Genomic DNA, 23,488 nt, shown 5'->3' with positions numbered 1-23,488 from the left:
GTGGGTTTGCTGCCTGTACATCCGCGCCCTCCGATCTGGGGTGCGCGCCCCAGCTTGGGACACGCGGCGCTCATTCTAGGACTTCAGCTGGAGGCACCTTAAGGCCCCGTCCTCGCATTGCAAACTGGTCCCAGAGATACTAAGTCACTTGCTAATGGTGCCCCAGCCAGTTAAGGACTTGGACCTGCATTTTTCATTCGAGAAAACTGAAACCCAGAAGATTAAGATCGTTGAATGCTACCTAGCAGGAGAACTTCGGTTTATAACTACAGCTCGGGAATTCGCTGCAGCGTTTCTCGATTCTCTGGGCAAGAAAAATAGTCCCAGACGCATTCTGAGCACAGCTCAGAGAAGGTCCTAGCGAACGAGTACCTTTCTTGCTGCTTGAATCCCTTCAGGAAAAAGTGTTTGGAAAGTTCTGAGCCAAGAAGTTCCTCCCTGTGTCCTTGCTATTTAGGTAATTTTCTTTGTTCTGTTGATTTGTGGGGGGTGGAGGAGAACCACTAATAGTAAAAGCAGTAACTGCTTAGGGCTTTAGAGCTTCCAGCGCCCTCCAGGTACAACATTCTCTTTCCACCCTAGAACAGGGACTGGCACATAGTAGGTACTCAGTAAACTGAATGAATGGATGGATGGATGGATGAATGAATTAGTGAATATATAAATAAACTGTAAGAGGAAAGAATTCCCCCATTCGTTTTATGAACAGGGGAAACAAAGGCTAAGAGACTAGAATTCAAACTCTGGCCTGATTCCATTGACATTCATAATTTAGACACTGGAAGACAAAGGGCTTGGCAATTTTAGTGAGAGTTTGGACTCAGCCAAGGACGTTAAACATGACAGGCAGACCCATTAAGAAAACCTGCACTCTAAAGTGACCGTAAATAAGGTGCTGCCATTTCGTAGTGGCGGAATCCACAGGTCTTTTCTAAGAGGAACAGTGAGAAGAGGAAGTGGACCATGGGGATGGGGAGGGGCAGAGATCTTGGAAGTCACCATGGTTTTCAGCTGAAAGGATTTGCCTAGCTTCCCCAAGGAGCACAACAAATACCTTCTAGGTTTCTTTTACATATTTTTAGGCTTTTAATAATCCTTATTGTGGAGGCCATGCCTAAACTAAGAAAATGCAATACTCTCCATGGACCTAATGAAATGAGATAATGCACAAGAGAGAGCCTCCCACAATGCCTGGTACATAATACGTGTTCTGTAGTGTATAATAAGTGCTATAATTATTAATATTATTTACCTAGTTTTTCTACCAGCCCTCTCAATAACTAAAATATAAGAATAATTGTTATGCACAAGTTTATGAAATGAGACACTCTTGCTCCCTCCCTTCTTCCCCTTTTAAAAACTCATATAAGGCACTAAAGGCCTGAAATGTTAGTGTTGAATTGTACTAGAAACGTGCCTTAGAAGTTTAGCAAGGGACAGGGCTATTTTTGCCTCTAGTTTCTTGTTTACTACATCACAGAGAAATACTAAATTTAAAATTCATTACAGATAGATTCTGACTTACTCACTTGGAAAACCCATTTAAAAAGCAATAATAAACAGTACAGACAGAAAAAAGTCTATTTTACAGTTTTCGGTGGGTGGGGAATACCTGTATTTTTCTTGGATTTACCATTTATGACATGTTTTGAATAGTGAGGGTGAAAATTATATATACAACTATTTGTTTAAAAACAAGAGCACTGTTTGCCTAGGAGGGCAAATTTGGGAAGTCTACAAACATGACGATGTCCTTTTCTTTAATTTTTAATTTTTTTGTGGAGACAGACTCTTGCTGTGTTTTCCAGGCTGGTCTTGAACTCCTGGTCTCAAGTGATCCTCCTTCCTCAGCCTCCCACAGTGCTAAGATCACAGGCATGTGTTACCACGCCCAGCCACAAATATGACAGTTTAATAACTTTGTCTCCCTGTAGTGCAATTAACAGATTAACAGCAGCCTTTTTTTTCCCCTATATAACCTTCTTAAAATTTTTTTACAATGAACATTTATTCAAAATAGTAAATGTTGGCAAGAATTTAGAAGAACTGGAACTCTCATACAATCCTGATGGGAATATAAAATGGTATAAACAATTTTGGGCTGGGCATGGTGGCTCACACTTGTAATCTGAGCACTTTGGGAGGGCAAGGCAGGCGGATCACTTGAGACCAGGAGTATGAGAGCAGCCTGGTCAACATGGTGAAACCCTGTCTCTACTAAAAATATAAAAATTAGCTGGGCATGGTGGCAGGCATCTGTAACCCCAGCTGCTCAGGAGGCTGAGGCAGGAGAATCACTTTAAGCTGGGAGGCGAGGTTGCAGTGAGCTGAGATTGCACCACCATACTCCAGCCTGGGCAACAGAGCAAGATTCTGTCTCAAAAAAAAAAAAAAAAAAGGAAAACACTTTGACAGCTCTTTATAAAGTTAAACATACACTGGCCATCAGATCCAGCCACTCCACCCAAGGTATTTCCCCAAGAGAAAACGAAAGCATATGTCTAAACAAAGACTTGGACATGAATGTTTCCAGCAGTTTTATTTGCGATAGCTGAAACTAGAAACGATCCAACACACATCAACAGGTAAATGAATAAACCCATTGGAGTATCTATCCATACAATGAAATATTATCATCAACAAATAAGGAAAAAACTGTTGATACATGTAACATGGATGAAATAATCATGGTAAGTAAAAGAAGTCAGACAGAAAAGAGCATATACGATATGATTCTGTTTATATAAAACTCCAGAAAAGGCAAACTATAATCTATATGACAGAAAGTAGATGAGTCGTTTCTAGAGGGAAAGGAGATCATCTAAACATAAGGAAATTTTTGGGTTGATGGATATGTTAATTATCTAGAGTTTGATGATGATTTCAGAGTTATATTTTAGAACTTATTGTATACTTTAAGTGTAATTTATTGTATGTTGATTATAAATATTTAAAAAGACATAGCCAGGGAAGGTAGAGCAAGATGGCTGAATAGAAGCCTCCACTAATCCTGCTCCCTGCAGGAACACCGTATTGAATAACTATCCACGCAAAAAAAGTACTTTCATAAGAATGAAAAATCAAGTGAGCAATCACAGTACCTGGTTTTAACTTCATATCACTGAAAGAGGAACTGAAGAGGGTAAGACAGTCTTGAATTGCTAAATGCTCTCTCTCCCCCATTCCCCAGCAGCAGCCACCTAGCATGGAGAGAGAATCTGTGCTTCTGGGAGAAGAAGAGTGCAGTGATTGTCAGACTTTGCACTGGCACTCAGTGCTGCCCAGTCATAGCACAAAGCAACACTGGAAAGAACTCACCCAGGGCCCATGGAGGATCATTCAGACCAGCCCTAGCTGGAAGCAAATCATCCATCCCAGCAGTGGGAACCTGAGTTCCAGTAAGCCTCACCACCATGGGCTGAAGTGCTCTGAGGTTCTACATAAACTTGAAAGGCAGTCTAGGCCACAAGGATGGCAATTCCTGGGCAAGTCCTGGTGCTGTGCTGGGCTCAGAGCCAGTGAATGTGGGGTACACAACCTAGTGAGACACCAGCTGGGATGGCCAAGGGATTGCCTGCACCACCCCTCTCCCAACCCCAGGCAGCGGAGCTCAAAGCTCAGAGAGAGACTTCTTTCCTCTGCTTGAGAAGAAGAGAGGGAAGAACAAAGATGACTTTGTCTTGCATCTTGGATACCAGCTTGGCTGCAGTAGGATAAGGCACCAGGCAGAGTCCTGAGGCCCATATTCCAGGCCATAGCTCCAAGCTGACATGTCTAGCCACACCCTGGGCCAGAAGGGAACCTGCTGCCTTGAAGGGAAGGACCAGTCCTGGCAGGATTCCTCCCCAGCTGACTAACAAGCCCTTTGGCCCTGAATAATCGGAAGTAGCCAGGTAGTACTCATCATGGGCTTTGGGTGAGACTCAGAGACATGCAGGCTTCAGGATGACCCAGCACATTCCAGCTGTGGCGGCCATGGGGAGAAATTCCTTCTGCTTGAGAAAAGAAGAGGAAAGAGTAAAGGGGACTTGGCCACTGTGGGGTTAGAATACAAAGTGGGCTCTTAGGGTCCCTGATTCCAGGCTTTGGCTCTTAGATAGCATTCCTGGACCTGCTCTGGGCCAGAGGGGAGCCCACTTCCCTGAAGGGTGAGTCCCAGGCCGGGCAGCATTCACAAGCTTACTGAAGAGCCCTTGGGCCTTGAGTATACATCAGCAGTAGCCAGACAGTACCCATCACAGGCCTGGGGTGGAAGTGGCCATGGAAAGAGACTTCTCAGCTTGTGGAAAGGGGAGGGAAAAGTGGGAAGGACTTTGTCTTGTGGCTTGGGTGCCAGTTCAGCTGCAGTACAATAGAGTACCAAGTAGATTCCTAAGGTTTCTGATTAGGCCCTGGCTCCTGAAGGCATCTCTGGATTCACCCCAGGCTGGGGGGAACTTGCCACCCTGAAGAGGACATAAGCTTGGCTGGCTTTGCCACCTGCTGATTTTAGAGCCATAGGGCCTTGCGTGAACGTAAGTAGTAGCCAGGTACTGGTTACCGTAGGCCTTGGGCAAGACCCAGTACTGTGCTGGCTTCACCTCTGACCCTGCACAGTCCCAGTGGTGGTGGTCACAAGGGTGTTTGTGTCACTTCTCCCCCAACTCCAGGCAGCTGATCACAGAAAGACAGACTTTGTTTGGGGGAAAGAAGGGAAGACAATAAGAGTCTCTGCCCGGTAATCCAGAGAATTCTTCCAGCTCTTATCCAAGACCACCAAGGCAGTGCTTCCATGAGTAATCAGTGCTAACTTGTCAGCGGTTTAAAATAATGAGTAATAAAATATTATCTGCAAACATCATGGTGACCTCAAATCAAAAAACATACAACAGACTATGAAAGAGCCACAGCATTTCTATGCTTAGTGTGCCCTCTAATGCAGATACAGCTGCAGTGACCAAAAACTTAGATCACAACACCCACGTTCCTTTGAATTCCTGAAAAGCCTTCCAAAGAAGGACAGATACAGCCCAGACTGCGAAGACTATGATAAATATTTAACTCAGACACTGATGAACATCTACAAGCATCAGAACCAGCCAGGAAAACATGACCTCATCAAATGAACTAAATAAGGCACCAGGGGCCAATCCCAGAGAAACAGAGATATGTGACCTTTGAAACAGAATTCAAAATAGCTGTTTTGGCCAGGCACAGTGGCTCACACCTGTAATCTCAACATCTTGGGAGGCCAAGGTGGGTAGATCACTTGAACTCAGGAGTTCAAACCAGCCTGGTCAACATGGTGAAACCTTATCTCTACTAAAAATACAAAAATTAGTTGGGTGTGGTGGGGTGTGCCTGTAATCCCAGCTACTCAGGAGGCTGAGGCAGGAGAATTGCTTAAACTTGGGAGGCGGAGATTCAGTGAGCCAAGATTGCACCACTGCACTCCAGCCTGGGCAACAGAGCAAGACTCTGTCAAAAAAACAAACAAACAAAAAAAACAACTGTTTTGAGGAAACTCAAAAAAAGTAAAGCTAACATAGAGAAGGAATTCAGAATCCTGTCACATAACTTTAACAAAGAGATTGAAATAACTAAAAAGAATCAAGCAAAAATTATGGAGTTAAAAAATGAAACTGACATACTCAAGGATGCATCAGAGTCTCTTACCAGTAGAACTGATCAAGTGGAAGAAAGAATTAGTGAGCTTGAAGACAGGCTATTTGAAAATGTAATCAGAAGAGACAAAAGAAAAAAGAATAAAAAAGAATGAAGCATGCTTAGAAGATCTAGAGAATAGCTTCAAAAGGGCAAATTTGGCCAGGTGCAGTGGCTCAAGCCTGTAATCCCAGCACTTTGGGAGGCCAAGACGGGTGGATCAAGAGGTCAGGAGATCAAGACCATCCTGGCTAACACGGTGAAACCCCGTCTCTTCTAAAAAAATAGAAAAAACTAGCCAGGCGAGGTGGTGGGCGCCTGTAGTCCCAGCTACTCGGGAGGCTGAGGCAGGAGAATGGCGTAAACCCGGGAGGCGGAGCTTGCAGTGAGCTGAGATCTGGCCACTGCGCTCCAGCCCGGGCAACAGAGGGAGACTCCGTCTCAAATAAAAAAAAAAAGGGCAAATTTAAGAGCTATTGGCTGCAGCCAGGCGCGGTGGCTCACGCCTGTAATCCCAGCACTTTGAGAGGCTGAGGTGGGCAGATCATGCAGTCAGGAGTTCGAGACCAGCCTGGCCAACATCGTGAAACCCCATCTCTACTAAAATACAAAAATTAGCTGGGCGAGGCAGCGGGTGTCTGTAATCCCAGCCACTCTGGAGGCTGAAGCAGAAGAATTGCTTGAACCTGGGAGGTGGAGGCTGCAGTGAGCCAAGATCACACCACTGCACTCCAGCCTGGGCAACAGAGTGAGACTCTGTCTCAAAAAGGAAAAAAAAAAAAAAAAGACTTATTGGCCTTAAAGAGGAGGTAGAGAGAGAGAGAGATGGGGTAGAAAGTTTATTCAAAGGGATAGTAACAAAGAGCTTCCCAAACCTAGGGAAAGATATCAATATTCAAGTATATGAAGGTTATAGAACACCAAACAACTTCAACCCAAAGAAGACTACCTCAAAACATTTAATAAACAAACTCCCAAGGTCAAGAATACAGAAAGGATCCTAAAAGCAGCAACAGAAAATAAACAAATAACATACCAGTTATTTGGAGCTCCAGTATGTCTGGCAGCAGACTTTCCAGTGGAAACCTTACAGGCCAGGGAAGACTAGCATGGCATATTTAAAGTGCTGAAGGAAAAAATATTTTATCCTAGAATAGTGTATCTGGTGAAAATATCCTTGAAGTATGAAGGAGAAACAAAGACTTTCCTAGACAAACAAAAGTTGAGGGATTTCATCAACACTAGACCTGTCCTACAAGAAATGCTGAAGGGAGTTCTTTAATCTGAAAGAAAAGGACATTAATGAGCAATGAAAAATAATTTGAAGGTGTAAAACTCACTGGTAATTGGAAGTACACAGAAAAAAACAGAATATTATAACACTGTAATCATGGTATGTAAACTACTCATATCTCGAGTGGAAAGACAAAAAGGTAAACCAGTCAAAACTAATAACTATAACAACTTTTCAAGATATAGACAGTATAGTATGACATAAACACAAAGAATTTAAAAGAATGGAACAAAGTTAAAGTGTAGAGTTTTATTAATTTTTTCTTTGCTTCTTTATTTATGTGATCAGTGGTAAGTTGTCATTGGTTTAAAATAATGGGTTATGTTGTGAATATGCCAAAAAATAATAAAATGAAATAATGGGATATAAAATATTAAATACAAGCCTTATGGTAACCTGAAATAAAAAAGCATACAACAGGGGCCAGGAGTGGTGGCTCCCACCTGTAATCCTAGCACTTTGGGAGGCCAAAGCAGGCAGATGGCTTGAGCTCAGGAGTTTGAAACTAGCCTGGAAAACACAGTGAAAGTACTGTCTCTACAAAAGTACTTGTCTCTACAAAAAAAAAAAAAAAAAAAAAAAAAAAAAAAATTAGCCAGGCATAGTGATAGTCACCTGTGGTCCCAACTACTTGGGAGGCTGAGGTAGGTGGATCACTTGAGCCTGAAAGGCAGAGGTTGCAGTGAGCCAAGATTGCACCACTGCACTCCAGCCTGGGTGACAAAGTGAGACCCCCATCTCAAAAAAAAAAAAAAAAAAAATCCCCAGAACAACATACAACAGATATACAAAAAATAAAAAGCAAGAAATTTTTAAATACTACCAGAGAAAATCACCTTCACAGAAAGGAAGACAGGAAGGAAAGAAGGAGGGAACAGAGGACCACAAAACAACTAGAAAACAAATAACAAAATGGCAAGAGTAAGTCCTTACTTATCAATAATAACATTGAATCTAAACGGACTAAACTCTCCATTCAAAAGACATAGAGTAGCTGAATGGATTTAAAAAAAAAAAAAAAATAGCAAGACCCAGTGATTTGTTGCCTACAAGAAGCACACTTCACCCATAAAGACACACATAGACTAAAATAAAGGGATGGAAAAATACATTCCATTCCAATGGAAACAAAAAAGGATGATGAATAGCTATGCTTACATCAGACAAAATAGATTTCAAGACAAAAACTATAAAAAGAGACAAAGAAGGTCATTATATAATGAAAAGAGGTTAATTTGGCAACAGTATGTAACAATTGTAAAAATATATGCACTCTAACTGGAGCACCCAGATATATAAAGTAAATATTATTAGAGCTAAAGAGAGAGGCCCCAGTACAATAATAGCTGGAGACTTCTGTCCGGAGCTGCGTGGCCCGGCCATAGCGATTATAACTGACGACTGACGCCTGAGCTCTATACATTTCCACTTTATGCCTCCTCCCTAGATTTACTTTCTTCCTTGTTCTGCTGTCTCATACGCCAGTACAAAATGGCGCTCTTCCGGGTTCTTCATCACCCATTTTCCCGCGCCCGGGAAAATTACCAAGCGACGGTGCAGGCGCAACATGACGTCCGACCGAAGAAACCAATACCTACCTGGCCATGCCCACTGCAGGGCCACCATCATCGCCCTGGCCCAACCTCCACCCTTGCTGGTCTATATAAGGCATTACATTGCCGCCAATAAACGAGACTTGATCAGGATACTGTCTTGTCTCCGTTTCTCGTGTCTCTTGTCCCCCCGAGTTCCCACTCCCTCTTCTAGGGCCTACATTGACGATCCTGCGGGTCGGGACACGTGGCGCCCAACGTGGGGCCTGGAAACGAGGGATTCCGTGAGGAAGAGGACGCGAAAGAACGGTCGACCGTCGTCAAGGTGAAACTAAACTCCTCCGATCACCGCGGGAACCTGCTGCGTCAGAATCGAAGGTAAGTGACGCATCCGAAATGGGACAAGAATTAAGTCAACATCAAATCTATGTAGGACAATTAAAAGAGGCTTTAAAGATACGAGGAGTAAAGGTTAAAGGTAATGATTTGTTTAAATTTTTTGATTTTGTAAAAGATACTTGCCCTTGGTTCCCACAGGAAGGAACTATTGATATTAAAAGATGGCGTAGAGTAGGGGATTGTCTTCAGGACTATTATAATACTTTTGGGCCAGAAAAAATTCCTGTGACTGCCTTCTCTTATTGGAACCTCATTAGAGATTTAATAGATAAGAAGGAGGCCGATCCGCAAGTCATGGCTGCGGTCGCTCAGACAGAGCATATTTTAAAGGTTAGCTCCCGCTCTAACCTTACAAAGCCTCCACAAGATACGGAGGAGGATCTCATTTCCCTCGAAAGTGATCATGAGGAAATCAAGTCTCCTTCTGTAACAGATAAGGAAATGCCACACGAAAACAAACAAACAAAAAAATACCCAATTTTACAGATGCTTCAAAAAGAGGAGGAAATTAATAAGCCTAATCAATCAGACATAAATTGGGATGATTTAGAGGAAGAGGCGGCTAAATATCACAACCCTGATTTGCCTCGCTTTACTTCATACCCGCCCCCATATAATAAGACACATAATGAGGCTTCTGCGCCCATTGTTATGGCAGCAATAGATCCCAAAGAAGAATTAAACAAAAAATTGCTCAACTAGAGGAACAAATTAAACTTGAAGAGTTACATCAATCATTGATAATTAGGCTCCAAAAATTAAAAACAGGAAATAAAAAGGTACCTAACCCAGACGTTATGGAGGGTTCCCTGCGCCCACCTCAGTGGCCTGGACAGCATGTTCTAAGAGGAAGGTTAGTTGCTAGCCGACATAGAGAAGACTTCTCCCCCAAAGACATCTTCCCAGTTATGGAAACCACAGATGGGCAAGGACAAGCTTGGAGACATCATACTGGGTTTGATTTCACTATCATAAAAGAGTTAAAAACTGCTGCTTCTCAATATGGGGCTACTGCTCCATATACTCTCGCAATAGTGGAATCTGTAGCCGATAACTGGCTCACCCCTGCAGACTGGAATACCTTAGTTAGGGCAGTTCTCTCCGGGGGAGATTATTTAATTTGGAAGTCAGAGTTTTCTGAAAATTGTAGGGACACAGCTAAAAGAAACCAACAGGCAGGAAACGGCTGGGATTTTGATATGTTAACCGGTTCAGGTAACTATGCAGACACTCAGGCCCAAATGCTATATGATCCTGGCTTGTTTTCACAAATCCAGGCAGCTGCTACGAAAGCCTGGAGGAAACTCCCAGTTAAAGGAGACCCAGGGGCCTCACTCACGGCAGTCAAACAAGGAACGGATGAGCCGTTCTCAGATTTTGTACACAGACTCATGACTACGGCAGGTAGAATTTTTGGAAATGCAGAAACGGGTGTAGATTATGTTAAACAGTTGGCATATGAAAACGCCAACCCCGCCTGCCAAGCGGCAATCAGACCTTATCAAAAGAAAACAGATTTAACAGGATATATTCGCCTTAGTTCAGATATTGGGCCCTCATATCAACAGGGTCTAGCAATGGCCGCCGCCTTTAGCGGTCAAACAGTAAGAGACTTCCTCAATAACAAAGGCAAAGATAAAGGGGGGTGCTTTAAATGCGGTAAAAAAGGACACTTTGCAAAAGATCGCCATGAAAATCAAAATAAAAATCCAGAAACAAAAATTCCAGGCCTTTGCCCAAGGTGTAAAAGAGGAAGGCACTGGGCCAACGAATGTAAATCTAAAATTGATAGTCAAGGAAATCCTTTATCGTCTCAGCAGGGAAACGGGGTGAGGGGCCAGCCCCAGGCCCCAAAACAAGCATATGGGGCGGTCAGCTTTGTTCCAGCCAGCAGCAACAATCCATTTCAAAACTTAGTAGAGCAACCCCAGGAAGTGCAGGACTGGACCTCAGTTCCACCTCCCACACAGTACTAACACCTGAAATGGGACCACAGACCTTAAATACTGGAATATATGGACCTTTACCACCTAACACTCTTGGGCTGCTTTTGGGAAGAAGTAGTGTCACCATGAGAGGCTTACAAGTCCTCCCTGGAGTTATCGATAATGATTATGAAGGAGAAATTAAAATTATGGCCAGAGCTATTGATAATATTATTACTGTCCCTCAAGGAGTTAGAATAGCTCAGTTAATCCTGCTACCTTTGGTCAAAACAAATAATAATATTCAACACTCTAATAGAAATATAAAAGGTTTCGGATCATCAGACATATATTGGGTGCAACCAATTACAAATCAAAAACCCTCTCTAACCTTATGGTTAGACGGGAAGGCATTCACTGGACTAATAGACACAGGGGCCGATGTAACCATCATTAAACAAGAAGATTGGCCCTCTCATTGGCCTACCACAGAGACTTTAACTCACCTGAGAGGAATTGGACAAAGCAGTAATCCTAAACAAAGTTCTAAATACCTAACATGGACAGATAAAGAAAACAATTCAGGCCTCATTAAGCCATTTATCATCCCTCACTTACCTGTTAATCTTTGGGGACGAGACCTGCTCTCCCAAATGAAAATTATAATGTGCAGCCCAAATGATATAGTTACTGCACAAATGCTAACTCAGGGATACACCCCTGGTAAAGGTCTTGGAAAAAAGGAAAACGGTATTCCACAGCCTATACCAGTCTCAGGACAACTTGATAAAAAGGGGTTTGGAAATTTTTAGCTCAGGCCACTGACATACCTGCACCCCAAAGGTGCGCTGACCCCATTACTTGGAAGTCAGATGAGCCCGTTTGGGTTGATCAGTGGCCTTTACTCAATGATAAACTAAGTGCTGCCCAACAGTTAGTGCAGGAACAACTGATAGCAGGACATATTGCGGAAAGTAATTCTCCTTGGAATACACCTATTTTTGTTATTAAAAAGAAGTCTGGCAAATGGAGACTCTTACAAGATTTAAGAGCGGTAAATATCACTATGATCCTTATGGGTGCCTTACAACCGGGACTGCCCTCACCAGTTGCGATTCCTCAAAAATATTTTAAAATCATTATTGACCTTAAAGATTGCTTCTTTACAATCCCCCTTCATCCTGCTGATCAGAAAAGGTTTGCCTTTAGTCTTCCATCTATAAATTTTAAACAACCAATGAAACGTTACCAATGGAAAGTCTTACCTCAGGGTATGGCCAATAGTCCTACCTTATGTCAAAAATATGTAGCCGCTGCTATAGAACCAGTCAGAAAAATATGGACACAAATGTATATTATACACTATATGGATGATATTTTAATAGCAGGACAGACTGGTGAACAAGTCTTACAGTGCTTTGCCCAACTCAAACAAGAGTTGACAACAGCCGGACTGCAAATAGCCCCGGAAAAAATACAACTACAAAATCCATATACCTATCTTGGTTTTCAAATTAATGGACCCAAAATAATTAATCAAAAGGCCGTTATACGCCGTGACCATCTAAAAACTTTAAATGATTTCCAAAAATTACTGGGAGACATAAATTGGCTTCGGCCATACTTAAAACTCACTACAGGAGAGTTAAAACCTCTTTTTGATATATTGAAAGGAGACACTAATCCAAAATCCCCCAGGTCCATTTCCAAAGAAGCATTAACGGCACTCCAACGGGTAGAAGATGCCATTACAACACAATTTGTTACCAGTATTGATTATTCTCAGCCATTAATATTCATTATTTTTAACACAGCAATAACCCCTACTGGTTTATTCTGGCAAAACAATCCCATTATGTGGGTACACCTGCCCTCCTCCCCCAAAAAGGTTTTGTTGCCTTATTATGATGCCATAGCTGATCTAATTATCTTGGGAAGAGAAAACAGTAGAAAATACTTTGGAATAGAACCCTCTACCATTATACAGCCCTACACTCAATCACACATCCATTGGCTGTTACAAAATACAGAAGCCTGGCCAATTGCTTGCGCTTCTTACACTGGCACAATTGACAACCATTACCCACCTAACAAACTCATTCAATTTTGCAAACTTCATGCATTTGTATTTCCTCATATTACCAGTAAGGAACCTCTCAATGACGCATTACTAATTTTCACTGATGGATCTTCCACAGGACTCGCTGCTTACACCTACAATAATACAATTGTCAAATTCCAAACCACTTATACATCAGCTCAGCTAGTCGAATTACAAGCCATAATTGCAGCATTATCAGCTTTCCCTTGTCAGCCACTTAATATTTACACAGACAGCGCCTACCTGGCTCATTCAATACCCCTCTTAGAGACCGTGCCGCAAATTAAACATATTTCAGACACAGCTAACCTATTTCTACAATGTCAACAACTTATTCAAAAAAGGACTACTCCCTTTTTCCTTGGACATATTAGAGCACATTCAGGATTACCGGGACCTTTAGTACAAGGTAATTCAACAGCTGACATGGCAACAAAAACCATAGCCACAGTCACTACAGACAATTTACAACAAGCACAAAAAGCACATGCCATACATCATTTAAACGCCCAGACCTTAAGACTTATGTTTAAAATTACTAGAGAACAAGCCCAACAAATAGTTAAACAATGTGCCAACTGCATAACTTATTTACCCGTTCCTCATCTAGGAGTTAACCCTCGAGGACTCATCCCCAACGAAATTTGGCAAATGGACGTTACACATCACTCAGAATTTGGCCAACTAAAATATATTCATGTATGCATAGACACCTATAGTGGGTTCATTATTGCAACTCTCCAGACAGGAGAGGCCACCAAACATGTCATAACTCATTTATTACATTGCTTTTCCATTTTAGGTATACCCAAACAAATTAAGACAGATAATGGTCCTGGTTACATAGCCAAAACTTTCTTACAATTCTGCAACACCCTACAAATTAAACATATCACAGGCATTCCCTACAATCCCCAAGGACAAGGTATAGTAGAAAGGGCCCATCTATCATTAAAAACTACTATTGAAAAAATTAAAAGGGGGGAGCTGGTACCCCGTGAAGGGTACCCCCAGAAACATACTCAATCATGCCCTGTTTATCCTTAATTTTTAAAATTTGGACAGTTACGGAAAATCTGCTGCCGACCGTTTCTGGCATCCTGAATCTCAAAAACAGTTTGCAATGGTTAAATGGAAAGATCCACTCGATAATTCATGGCATGGCCCTGACCCAGTTTTAGTTTGGGGAAGAGGCTCAGTATGTATTTTCTCACAAAAAAATGATGCAGCCAGATGGCTGCCCGAAAGATTGGTAAGACAAATGACTCATAACCATTGTCAATCCAGGGAAAACAATCCTCCCTGAGAAGTTTCTTCCCTTTTGTTTTTCAGAAAATGAAGCCCAACATGAGATTCTTTTGGAAAATAATCATTTTATATAACATAGTGACAGTCTATGCAGGTTTTGATGACCCTCGTAAAGCAATAGAACTAATACGAAAACAACATGGCATATACTTATCTACCCACAAATTGGACAGGGCTTTGTGTTCTAGCCACTCTTCTCCCTGACATTGATATCATCCCTGGAGATGAACCTATCCCCATCCCCGCTGTTGAGCATTTTATATATAGACCAAAACGGGCCATACAATTTATTCCCTTGTTGGCCGGACTGGGAATCACCACTGCATTTACAACAGGAGCTACAGGCCTAGGAGTCTCACTAACGCAATATACTAAATTATCCAATCAATTAATTTCCGATGTACAAACCTTATCCAGTACTATACAAGATCTACAAGATCAGGTAGACTCATTAGCTGAAGTAGTTCTCCAAAATAGAAGAGGTCTAGACTTACTAACAGCAGAACAGGGAGGGATCTGTTTGGCTTTACAGGAAAGATGTTTTTATGCTAACAAATCCGGGATCGTTAGAGACAAAATAAAGACCTTACAAGAAGAGCTAGAAAAACGCAGAAATGACCTGGCCGCCAATCCGCTTTGGACTGGACTCCACGGACTTCTCCCTTATCTCCTACCATTTTTAGGTCCTTTACTTACCCTTCTACTCTTTCTCACTCTTGGGCCTATAATCCTTAATAAGCTTATGGCATTCGTCAGACGACAAATCGAGGCCTTCCAGGCCAAGCCTATACAGGTCCATTATCATCACCTTGAGATGTCTGAACATGGTGAGTCTTATCCGCCCTTATAAGACCACCTCCCCTGTGAGCTGAACTGGACAGTCAATGATGGGTAAGAGGACACCACCCCCAATTGAGCCTAAGACAGGAGGGCCGCCCTTGCTGCTGCCTAATCCCATGACGGGCTTAAAAGGTGGGGATGAGTTGACCCAACCTAAGACAGGCGCAGTTCCCGAGGGGCTATCTCTCATCATGAAATAATAAAAAAGGGGAACCTGTCCGGAGCTGCGTGGCCCGGCCATAGCGATTATAACTGACGACTGACGCCTGAGCTCTATACATTTCCACTTTATGCCTCCTCCCTAGATTTACTTTCTTCCTTGTTCTGCTGTCTCATACGCCAGTACAAAATGGCGCTCTTCCGGGTTCTTCATCACCCATTTTCCCGCGCCCAGGAAAATTACCAAGCGACGGCGCAGGCGCAACATGACGTCCGACCGAAGAAACCAATACCTACCTGGCCATGCCCACTGCAGGGCCACCATCATCGCCCTGGCCCAACCTCCACCCTTGCTGGTCTATATAAGGCATTACATTGCCGCCAATAAACGAGACTTGATCAGGATACTGTCTTGTCTCTGTTTCTCGTGTCTCTTGTCCCCCCGAGTTCCCACTCCCTCTTCTAGGGCCTACATTGACGATCCCGCGGGTCGGGACAGACTTCAACACCCCACTTTCAGCATTGGACAGATCATCCAGACCAAAAATCAACAAAGAAACATCAGACTTAATCTGCACTATTGATCAAATGACTCTAATAGATTTTTTTTTTTTTTTTTTGAGATGGAGTCTTGCTCTGTTGCCCAGGCTGGAGTGCAGTGGTGCAATCTCAGCTCACTGCAAGCTCCACCTCCCAGGTTCACACCATTCTGCCTCAGCCTCCCGAGTAGCTGGAACTACAGGTGCCCACCACTATGCCTGGCTAATTTTTTGTATTTTTAGTAGAGACGGGGCTTCACCATGTTAGCCAGGATGGTCTTGATCTCGTGACCTCATGATCTGCCCACCTTGGCCTCCCAGAGTGCTGGGGTTACAGGCATGAGCCACCATGCCTGGTCAAATATAATAGATATTTACAGAACATTTTATCCAATGGCTACAGAATACCCATTCTTCCCCTCAGCACATGGATCATTCTCAAGGATAGACCATATGTTAGGTCACAAAATAAGTCTTAAAAAATTGAAATTATATCAAATATCTTCTCTGACCACAATGGAAAAAAACTAGAAATCAATAACAAGAGGAATTTTTGAAACTATACAAATACATGGAAATTAAACAGTATGCTCCTACATGACTGTGGGTCAACAAAGAAATTAAGAAGGACATTTTTTTAAATTCTGGAAACAAATGATAATGGAAACACAACATACCAAAACCTATGGGATACAGAAAAGGCAGTAATAAGAAGAAAGTCTATAGCCATAAGCACCTACATAAAAAAAAAAAAAAAAAACAGAAAAACTTCAAATAAACAACATAATGATGCATTTCAAAGAACTAGAAAAGCAAGAGCAAGCCAAACCCAAAATTAATAGAAGAAAAGAAATAATAAAGATGAGAGCAAATGAAATTGAAATGAAGAAAACAATACAAAAGATCAACAAAAAGAAAAGTTGTTTTTTTAAAGACAAAACCCAAAAATCTTTAGCCAGATTCACTAAGAAAAAAAGGAGAGAAGATTCATATAAATAAAATCAGAGATGAAAAAGGAGACATTACAACCAATATCACAGAAATTCAAAGGATCATTAGAGTCTACTATGAGCAACTACATGCCAATAAATTGGAAAACCTAGAAGAAATGGATAAATTCCAAGGTACATACAACCTACCAAGATTGAACCTTGAAGAAATCCAAAACCAGAACAGATGAATAACAAGTAACAAATAAAAGCTCAGGACTCTATGGCTGCACTGCTTAACGTTACTAAATATATGAAGAAGAACTAATACCAACTGATATAGTTTCAATATAGGTCCCTACCCAAATCTCATGTTGAATTGTAATCCCTAATATTGGAGGTGGGGCCTGGTGATAGGTGTTTGGGTCATGGGGGCAGATTCCTCATGGCTTGGTGCTGTCCTTGTGATAGTGAGTGCATTCTTGAAAGATCTGGTTGTTGGTAAAATGTGACACCTCCCCTCACCACCTCTTGTTCCCACTCTTACCATGTGAAGTGCCTGGCACCCTTCTGCCATGAGTAAAAGCTCCCTGAGGTCTCCCCAGTAGCTGAGCAGAGGCCAGCACCATACCATGTTTATACAGCCTACAGAACCATAAGCCAATTAAAACTCTTTTCTTTGTAAATTTTCCAGCCTCATGTATTTCTCTCTCTCTCTCTCTCTCTCTTTTTTTTTTTTTTTTTTTTTTTTTGGAGACAGGGTCTCACTCTGTCACCCAGTCTGGAGGGCAGTGGTGCAATCTCGCAATCTCAGCTCACTGCAACCTCTGCCCCCTGGGTTCAAGCAATTCTTGTGCCTCAGCTTCCTGACTAGCTAAAAGAACAGGTGTGCACCATCATACCTGGCTAATTTTCATATTTTTAGTAGAGACGGGGTTTCACCATGTTAGCCAGGCTGGTCTCAAACTCCTGGCCTCAAGTGATCTGCCTGCCTCAGCCTCCCAAAGTGCTGGGATTACAGGCATGAGCCACCATGCCCAGCTTCAGTTATATCTTTATAGCAGTGCAAGAAAGAACCAAAACACCAACCCTACTCAAACTATTCTGAAAAATAGAGGAAGAGGGAGTGTTTTCAAACTCATTCTACGTGGCCGGTATTACCTTGATGCCAAAACTGGACAGGCACATTAAAAAAAAAAAAAAAAAAACTACAGGCAAATATCCCTGATGCAAAAATCCTCAGCAACATACTAGCACACTGAATTCAACAACACATTAAAGTGATTATTCATCTCATCTGCAGTATCTTTCCAATGGAAAAAAAAATTATTCATCATGCATCCAAGCATCCCAGAGACGCAAGGATGGTTCAACATACACAAATCAATCAATGTGATATATCATATCAACAGAATGAAGGGCAAAAACCATATGATCATTTCAATTGATGCTGAAAAAACAGTTGATAAAATTCAACATCCCTTCATGATTAAAAACCCCTCAAAAACTGGGCACATAAGGAACGTACCTCAACACAATAAAAGCTCAACACAATAAAAGACAAACCTACAGTTAGTATCATAGTGAATTAAGGGAAAACCTAAATCCTTTTCTCAAAGATCTGGAACATGACAAAGATGCCCACTTTCGCCACTATTACTCAAAATAGTACTGGAAGTCCTAGCTAGAGCAATCAGACAAGAGAAAGAAATAAAGAGCATCCAAACTGCAAAGGAAGAAGTCAAATTATCCTTATTTGCAGATGATATGATCTTGTATTTGGAAAAACCTAAAGACTCCACCAAAAAACTATTAGAACTGATAAACAAATTCAGTAAAGTTGGAGGATACAGAGTCAACATACAGGCCAGGCGTGGTGGCTCATGGCTATAATCCCAGCACTTTGGGAGGCTGAGGTGCGCAGATCACTTGAGGTCAGGAGTTCAAGACCAGTGTGACCAACATGGTGAAACCCTGTCTCTACTAAAAATACAAAAATTAGGCAGGTGTGGTGGCACATACCTGTAGTCTCAGTTACTCGGGAGGCTGAGGCAGGAGAATCACTTGAACCCAGGAGGCAGAGGTTGCCATGAGCCAAGATCACGCCACTGCACTCCAGCCTGGGTGACAAAGTGAGGCTCCATCTCAAAAAAAAGAAAAAAAGAAAAAAAAAAAGAAAAAGAAAATCAACATATAATCATTTGTTTTATAAATAATATTAAATATCTAATGTTAAATACCTTCTTAACCAAGAAGTAAAAGATGTCTACAATGATAACTATAAAACACTGATGAAAGAAATTGAAGAGGACACAAAAAAATGGAAAGATATTCCATGTTCATGGTTTGGGAGACTCAATATGTTAAAATATCCATACTACCTAAAGCAATCTACAGATTCAATGTAAACCCTATCAAAATACCAATTACATTCTTCACAGAAATGGAAAAAAAAAATCCTAAAATTTATATGGAACCACAAAAGATCCAGAATGGCCAAAACTATCTTAAGCAAAAAGAACAAAACTGAAAGAATCATATTACCTGACTTCAAATTATACTACAAAGCTATAGTAACCCAAAGAGCATGATACTGGCATAAAAATAGACACATAAACTGATGAAACATAATAGAGAACCCAGAAACAAATCCATACATCTACAGTAAACTTATTTTCAACAAAGTTGTCAAAAACCTACACTGGGCCGGGCGCGGTGGCTCACGCCTGTAATCCCAGCACTTTGGGAGGCCGAGGCGGGCGGATCACAAGGTCAGGAGATCGAGACTATGGTGAAACCCCGTCTCTACTAAAAAATAGAAAAAAATTAGCCGGGCGCAGTGGCGGGCGCCTGTAGTCCCAGCTACTCGGGAGGCTGAGGTAGGAGAATGGCGTGAACCCGGGAGGCGGAGCTTGCAGTGAGCCGAGATTGCGCCACTGCACTCCAGCCTGGGTGACAGAGCGAGACTCCGTCTCAAAAAAAAAAAAAAAAAACCTACACTGGAGAAAGGACACTCTCTTCAGTAAATGGTGCTGGGAAAACTGGATATCCATATGCAGAAGAATGAAACTAGACCACTATCTCTCGCCATATACAAAACTCAAAGAAAAATGGAATAAAAACTTAAATCTAGCTGGGCATGGTGGCTCACACCTGTAATCCTGGCACTTTGGGAGGCCAAGGTGGGTGGATCACTTGACCAGGAGTTTGAGACCAGCCTGGCCAACATGGTAAAACCCTGTCTCTACTAAAAATACAAAAAATTAGCTGGGCATGTTGATGCACACCTGTAATCCCAGCTACTCAGGAGACTGGGGCATGGGAATCGCTTTAAGCTGGGAGGCGGAAGTTGTAGTCAGCTGAAACTACTGCACTCTAGCCTGGGTGACACAGTAAGACCCAGTCTCAGAAAATAAAAAGACTTAAATCTAAGACCTCAAGCTATGAAACTGCTAAAAGAAAACATTGGGGAAACTCTCCAGGATATTAGACTGGGCAAAAATTTATTGAGTAATACCCTTAAAAGCTTCTGCAAAGCAAAGGAAACAAACAACAAAGAGAAGAGACAGCCCACAGAATGGGAGCAAATATTTACAAACAAATCCATCTCACAAGGATTAATAATAAAAATATATAATGAGCTCAAACAACTCTATAGGAAAAAATCTACTAATCCAATTTTTTAAATGGGCAAAAGATCTGAATAGGCATTTCTCAAAAGAAGACATACAATTGGCAAACAGGTATCTGAGAAGGTGCTCACCATCATTGATCATCAGACAAATGCAAATCAAAACTACAATGAGATAGCACTTCACCCTCATTAAAATGGTTTTTATCCAAAAGACAGACAATAACGAATGCTGGTGAGGATGTGGAGAAAAGGGGAACCCTTATACACTGTTGGTGGGAATGGAAATTAGTATACCCACTATGGAGAACAGCTTGGAGGTTCCTCAAAAAAACTAAAAATAGAGCTACCATATGATCCAGCAATCCTACTCCTAGGTATATACTCAAAAGAAAGAAAATCAGTATATCGAAGAGATATCTGCATTTTCATGTTTATTGCAGCACTATTCAAAATAGTCAAGATTTGGAAGCAACCTAAGTGTCCATCACAGATGAATGGATAAAGAACATGTGGTACACATACACAATGGAGTGTGTTTGGCCATCATAAAGGGTGAATTCTTATCATTTGCAACAATATGGATGGAACTGGAGGTCATTATGTTAAGTAAAGTAAGCCAGGCATAGAAAGACAAAGTTTGCATGTTCTTCTTTGTGGGAGCTGAAAATTAAAGCAACTGAATTCATGGAAATAGAGAGTAGAATAATGGTTACCAGAGGCTGGGAAGAGTAGTTGGGGGAGGGAGCAGGAGAAATGGTTAATGGATACAAAAATATAATTAGATAGAATGAATAAGATCTGGTATTTGATAGCACAACAGGGTGACTAGTGTCAACACTTTATTGTATAGTAAAAATAACTAAAAGGGTATAATTGGATTATTTGTAGCACAAAGAAAGGATAAATGCTTGGGGTAAGGGATACACCATTTTCCCTGATGTGATTATTATACCTGTATCAAAATATCTCATGTACTTCATATATATATATATACACACCCCCACTATATACCCATGAAAATTAAAAATAAAATTAAAATTAAAAAAATTTAAAGAGAGAAAATAAAAATTTTAAAAAAATTAAACAAAAGGACAAAGCCAGGCATGCTGGTATGCACCTGTAGACCCAGCTACTTAGGAGGCTGAAGCAGAAGGATCACTTGAGCCCATGAGTTTGTGACCAGCCTAGGTAACATAGCAAGAGCCCCATCTCAATTTTTTTAAATAATAATAAAAAATAAAGTGGGAAAGCTGCTGACCCAAACTACACAACAATCTAGAAGGTAGGTGTTATTTCCTTTACAGATAAGGAGACTGAGATGCAGAGAGGTAAGATACTTCCCATGATTTCACTGAGCTGGGATTCAAATCTTGGTCTGGTGGATTCCAAAGGCCTCAACCTTTCTGCTAGAAAATAACTCTGGGCACTTTCCGAGAAGGGATCCATAAGAAGTAATTGGGAGGCTTTGGAGACCAGGGCAAGAATAGAAGCAAATGAGCAGGTAAGGGGGAAGTAGACACACAGGAACCAGCACCAAGATGTGTAATGTTATTTTTTTAAACTGACATTTACTGTTTTCCATTTATAAAAGTAGTATATGCACATGATGGAAAACTGGAACATACTAAAAACTATAAAGAAGAAAATTAAGGTTGGTCCAAGTACAGTGGTGTTTACAACTAATTCATCACAGTCACAGATTTCTTTGTTCCTTCTCCACTTTCACTGCTTCACTTGATTCGTCAAAAAGGAGAAGAAGGAAGAAGAAGGAGGGAAAAGAAGGAGGAAGAAGAAAGAAAAAGAAGGAAGTACAGTGAGCAGGAGGAAGAAGAAAGAAGAAAAGGGAGGAGGAGGAAGAGGAAGAAGAAGGAGGGGGAGAAAAAGAAGACAGGAGGAGGAGAAAAAGAAGAAAGGAGGAGGAGGAGAGAGTTAAAACAAAACCATTGTTAAATGGTATTATTTAAGGAGTTTGAAGATTGCTACCTGCTCCAAAGTACCTCCTGGTTAAATCTGTTTTGGAACTCAAAATCTTCAATCTTATGTGTTAATTCTTTTAAATTCAGCAAATTTTGGTTGAGTGAAGGCTTTGTGGCAAATGTAAGTACTTATAAGGAATTCAAAGCAGAAGACGCCAGACCCTGCCCACCAGGAGATTCCAATCTGTAATTAAAATCAGCCCAATAATTAATTTGTGAGCAATTACCTAAGATGTTCAGCCTGACTTTTCAGATTTGAGAGCTGTTGCATAATGGGCAACAGGCCCAAAACAAACAGAACACAAAAAGGGAGATTTTTTTTAAATTGGCAGTTACTAAGTCAGACACCATACCTTGGAGGGGGAAAAAAATCTCCCAAGATCCGTATGAGGCAAGTACTATTATCTTTATTTGAAGGAGAATGAATGGAAAGACAAAAGTTGAGAGTTTTGTCTCTCAACTTTTAAGTATCCGGTAGGCAGAGAACCTGTCTCACAGGCTTGTGTGTAACCATTGCAGTCTATCAGATGCCAATTTATTTTTACTGGGAAAATTATATAAACTTGATACAAAAAAATCAAGTACAGAAATATAAAAATCCTAATTTCTCCCAAATCCTCTCCCAGTAATAACCATAGTTTTAAATGTATTATTCATCCTTAATTATAAGCCCACTAAAAGCATAAAAGAATCAGAGGTAGCATCACCTGTCAGCTTGGATGCAGAAATGGATTAGGTAAATGTTGAAGCCAAAATCTCTTAATTGTGTGGCAGTAGTAGGACAGACCCAGAATTTTCCCTGGAGAAAATTATACCCAGTTACTAAATTACTGGCATAGCCTCCTTTAGGGATGTTTTCCCTTGTAGGTACAGTACTTGGCTCTTCATCTCAGTTCCTACTTAAAACTGCGCAATTCTAACCTGGATATTTTCTATTTTGCCTTGAATTCTGTGCAGCACTATTAAAAACCAACATTCTCCTCCAAATATTCTTTTTCCCTTTTGACAGCTGCTTCTCACTCATAGCTTCCTACTTTCCAGCTTGTGGAGCTGACACTTGCCTCTGGCCAGTTAGTGTGGGGTCCTTTCTGGCTGCCCCCTGACACTATTAGACCTGCTTCCAATCAGGTGCTCTCAGAGAGTACTCTGGTGGTTTGGATCTTTCTGAACTCTTCCCCTAAAACAACT

This window comes from Chlorocebus sabaeus, chromosome 26 (assembly GCF_047675955.1).
Source record: "Chlorocebus sabaeus isolate Y175 chromosome 26, mChlSab1.0.hap1, whole genome shotgun sequence".
Classification (NCBI taxonomy): domain Eukaryota; kingdom Metazoa; phylum Chordata; class Mammalia; order Primates; family Cercopithecidae; genus Chlorocebus; species Chlorocebus sabaeus.
This window is presented reverse-complemented; position numbering follows the sequence as displayed.